We start from the raw sequence: 5,000 nt of genomic DNA, 5'->3' as shown, positions 1-5,000 counted from the left end.
ATAAAAGCGGAATACGTTTTGAAAGTCGACGAGTCCGGTGTGTGGAGACCGGAATTGGGCAAGCTGTGCTCTCGTCTTCTGGGGGTGACATTTCTCCCTGAGCGCTGCTGGCATTAGAAAGACCATTCGAAGAAGGGTGAGGGTCGGGGTCGGGGAAGCGAGCGTCAGGTCTCGCCGCCCCGATTTTCCCAACCAAGAAAGCAGGACGCTTGAAACTGCGATGGGAGCTTGGATCGGAAGGCAAGAGATCTAGGCAAGAACGGAAGCTTTCAACTTCAAACCAGCTATGTAAAGCAACCCCTCGCACGCGACATCCATCGTGGCAGGGAAACAGAAACAGAGACGCCGGTCCGGCCGAGGCTGCCCGAGCGGCCCGGTAGACCGGGCCGTCTGTCCGTCTTTAAGTCGAAAGACGACTTTAAATCTAAAAACGGTTTTAAGTCGAAAGTGTGGGTTAGGGTTAGGGTTAGGGTTAGGGAAAAAAGTTATAGGGTTAGGGTTGGGGTTAGAGAAAACAGTTGTAGGGTTAGGGTTGGGGTTAGGGTTAGGGTTAGGGTTAGGGAGAAAAGTTGTAGGGTTAGGGTTAGGGTTAGGGTTAGGGTTAGGGTTGGGGTTGGGGTTAGGGTTAGGGTTAGGGTTAGGGTTAGAGAAACAAGTTGTAGAGTTAGGGTTAGGGTTAGGGTTAGGGTTAGGGTTAGGGTTAGGGTTAGGGTTAGGGAGAAAAGTTGGGTTAGGGTTAGGGTTAGGGTTAGGGTTAGGGTTAGGGTTAGGGTTAGGGTTAGGGAGAAAAGTTGGGTTAGGGTTAGGGTTAGGGTTAGGGTTAGGGTTAGGGTTAGGGTTAGGGTTAGGGTTAGGGAGAAAAGTTGTAGGGTTAGGGTTAGGGTTAGGGTTAGGGTTAGGGTTAGGGTTAGGGTTAGGGTTAGGGTTAGGGAGAAAAGTTGTAGGGTTAGGGTTAGGTTCAGGTTCAGGCTCAGGGTTATCATTCTGGAAATGATATTAGCAGAAGCAATGGAAGAAAGCAAAGAGAGGGAGGGAGGGATAGATATTAAACGGGATGGACGAAACGTAGGGAGCGCACACAAGACACGCGATGAGAAACCACCCGCCCAGAGAAATTCATCTCCGATTTACCGAGAAGACAGGGAGAGCAGAGAGATCGCAATGGATGGGAAACACGACGGGAAAGCACAAAATATCGGCGAGCTGGCGAGAGCAAAGATATCGAGTAGATTCAAGAGAGAAAGCGGAATTATTTGATAAACAACGTAGAGATGACCAAGAACAGGAAAGATGGAGAGATGAAAGTGGGGACGGACGACGGGAGGAGAAGAAAGAACAGCCAAAAGAGAGCCAAGTAAGAGAACAAGACGAGAAAGCGTCGAGAGAAGGAGCAGAAGAAGTTGAAGAAAGAACAAAGGGACCTAAGAACGACTTGCTCCACAAAGCAAATAGGTCAGCAAGAAATAAGAATAATTTCCTTGACTAGAAATGGACTGGATTCGGCCATTCGGCAAGAGGAAGGAAAATATGGAATAAATGAGGGAAGTTAAGATGAGAAATGAAAGGCCTACGAGAGGTTCCTCTGGGAAAACTACACCCAAAACTTTGGAGGAAGGAAGATGGCAGAAATTGTAACAAACTTTTCACTTGAAGTCAAGCTTTTCACGTCAAACCAGCTCTTTCAATCAACCCCTCGCAGCCATCCTGGCAGGGAAGCAGAAAACGGAAACACTCCGGTCCGGCCGAGGCCCGGGTAAACCGGTCCCGCCCGAGCGTCCCGGTAGACCGGGACGGCTGCCCGTCACGGACACCCCAGGGCCCCGGCGCGGGCACCGAGGCGACGGCGGAGGTCCCCGACCGAGGCCCGGGGCCCCCGCGCCGGGATCCCGTACATCCATCAAGGCGGGGAAACAGAAACACTCTAGGCCGGCCGAGGCCCGGGTAAACCGGACCCGCCCGAGGCCGTCCCGGTAGACCGGGACGACTGCCCGGCGCGGACACCCCCGGGGGCCGGCGTGGGCACCGAGGGGACGGCGGAGGTCCCCGACCGAGGCCCGCGGCGCCGGAGCCGGGATCCCGTGCATCCATCGTGGCGGGGGAAACAGAAAGGCTGATCCGGCCGGGGCCCCGGTAAGCCGGACCCGCCCGAGGCCGTCCCGGTAGACCCGGCCCTCTCCCCGTCTCGGGCACCCCAGGGGTCCGGCGTGGGCACCGAGGCGACGGCGGAGGTCCCCGACCGAGGCCCGCGGACCCGGAGCCGGGATCCCGTGCATCCATCGTGGCGGGGGAAACAGAAAGGCTGATCCGGCCGGGGCCCCGGTAGACCGGGAAGACTGCCCGGCGCGGACACCCCCGGGGTCCGGCGTGGGCACCGAGGCGACGGCGGAGGTCCCCGACCGAGGCCCGCGGCGCCGGAGCCGGGATCCCGTGCATCCATCGTGGCGGGGGAAACAGAAAGGCTGATCCGGCCGGGGCCCCGGTAGACCGGGACGACTGCCCGTCGCGGGCACCCCCGGGGTCCGGCGGGGGCACCGAGGCGACGGCGGAGGTCCCCGACCGAGGCCCGCGGACCCGGAGCCGGGATCCCGTGCATCCATCGTGGCGGGGGAAACAGAAAGGCTGATCCGGCCGGGGCCCCGGTAGACCGGGAAGACTGCCCGGCGCGGACACCCCCGGGGTCCGGCGTGGGCACCGAGGCGAAGGCGGAGGTCCCCGACCGAGGTCCGCGGCGCCGGAGCCGGGATCCCGTGCATCCATCGTGGCGTGGGAAACAGAAAGGCTGATCCGGCCGGGGCCCCGGTAGACCGGGACGACTGCCCGTCGCGGGCACCCCCGGGGTCCGGCGGGGGCACCGAGGCGACGGCGGAGGTCCCCGACCGAGGCCCGCGGACCCGGAGCCGGGATCCCGTGCATCCATCGTGGCGGGGGAAACAGAAAGGCTGATCCGGCCGGGGCCCCGGTAGACCGGGAAGACTGCCCGGCGCGGACACCCCCGGGGTCCGGCGTGGGCACCGAGGCGAAGGCGGAGGTCCCCGACCGAGGCCCGCGGCGCCGGAGCCGGGATCCCGTGCATCCATCGTGGCGGGGGAAACAGAAAGGCTGATCCGGCCGGGGCCCCGGTAGACCGGGACGACTGCCCGTCGCGGGCACCCCCGGGGTCCGGCGGGGGCACCGAGGCGACAGCGGAGGTCCCCGACCGAGGCCCGCGGACCCGGAGCCGGGATCCCGTGCATCCATCGTGGCGGGGGAAACAGAAAGGCTGATCCGGCCGGGGCCCCGGTAGACCGGGAAGACTGCCCGGCGCGGACACCCCCGGGGTCCGGCGTGGGCACCGAGGCGAAGGCGGAGGTCCCCGACCGAGGTCCGCGGCGCCGGAGCCGGGATCCCGTGCATCCATCGTGGCGGGGGAAACAGAAAGGCTGATCCGGCCGGGGCCCCGGTAGACCGGGACGACTGCCCGTCGCGGGCACCCCCGGGGTCCGGCGGGGGCACCGAGGCGACGGCGGAGGTCCCCGACCGAGGCCCGCGGACCCGGAGCCGGGATCCCGTGCATCCATCGTGGCGGGGGAAACAGAAAGGCTGATCCGGCCGGGGCCCCGGTAGACCGGGAAGACTGCCCGGCGCGGACACCCCCGGGGTCCGGCGTGGGCACCGAGGCGAAGGCGGAGGTCCCCGACCGAGGCCCGCGGCGCCGGAGCCGGGATCCCGTGCATCCATCGTGGCGGGGGAAACAGAAAGGCTGATCCGGCCGGGGCCCCGGTAGACCGGGACGACTGCCCGTCGCGGGCACCCCCGGGGTCCGGCGGGGGCACCGAGGCGACGGCGGAGGTCCCCGACCGAGGCCCGCGGACCCGGAGCCGGGATCCCGTGCATCCATCGTGGCGGGGGAAACAGAAAGGCTGATCCGGCCGGGGCCCCGGTAGACCGGGAAGACTGCCCGGCGCGGACACCCCCGGGGTCCGGCGTGGGCACCGAGGCGAAGGCGGAGGTCCCCGACCGAGGCCCGCGGCGCCGGAGCCAGGATCCCGTGCATCCATCGTGGCGGGGGAAACAGAAAGGCTGATCCGGCCGGGGCCCCGGTAGACCGGGAAGACTGCCCGGCGCGGACACCCCCGGGGTCCGGCGTGGGCACCGAGGCGAAGGCGGAGGTCCCCGACCGAGGCCCGCGGCGCCGGAGCCGGGATCCCGTGCATCCATCGTGGCGGGGGAAACAGAAAGGCTGATCCGGCCGGGGCCCCGGTAGACCGGGACGACTGCCCGTCGCGGGCACCCCCGGGGTCCGGCGGGGGCACCGAGGCGACGGCGGAGGTCCCCGACCGAGGCCCGCGGCCCCGGATCCGGGATCCCGTGCATCCATCGTGGCGGGGGAAACAGAAAGGCTGATCCGGCCGGGGCCCCGGTAAGCCGGACCCGCCCGAGGCCGTCCCGGTAGACCCGGCCGTCTCCCCGTCGCGGGCACCCCCGGGGTCCGGCGTGGGCACCGAGGCGACGGCGGAGGTCGCCGACCGAGGCCCGCGGCCCCGGAGCCGGGATCCCGTGCATCCATCGTGGCGTGGGAAAGAGAAAGGCTGATCCGGCCGGGGCCCGGGTAGACCGGGACGACTGCCCGTCGCGGACACCCCCGGGGTCCGGCGGGGGCACCGAGGCGACGGCGGAGGTCCCCGACCGAGTCCCGCGGCCCCGGAGCCGGGATCCCCTTCCGCCCCGCCGGGGTCGCCGGGCCCCTGAGCGGTGGACCGGCGGCTTTCCCTGGCCGGGGCCCGCCTGCGCCAAAGTGGAGCCTTCCCACCCCGGTCTACTCCGAAGGGTGCGAGGGGACAGAGTCGGCGGGCCCGGCCGGCGTCGGCATCCGGGGCTCCCGCCGTTTCCCGGCCGCCGAGGCCCGGAAGCCCCACGTCGACGGGGATCCCAAGGCCGGGTCCGCCAGGTGCGCGGAGATTTCTGGCGACTGGGTTTTCAGAACTCTTAGGGGTACCGGTCTACCGGGTCCCCGACAGCCG

This window comes from Pituophis catenifer, unplaced genomic scaffold, assembly GCF_029215685.1.
Source record: "Pituophis catenifer annectens isolate HBS135680 unplaced genomic scaffold, rPitCat1.0.hap2 SCAF_40, whole genome shotgun sequence".
Lineage (NCBI taxonomy): Eukaryota > Metazoa > Chordata > Lepidosauria > Squamata > Colubridae > Pituophis > Pituophis catenifer.
Note: the sequence above shows the minus strand (reverse complement) of the source record.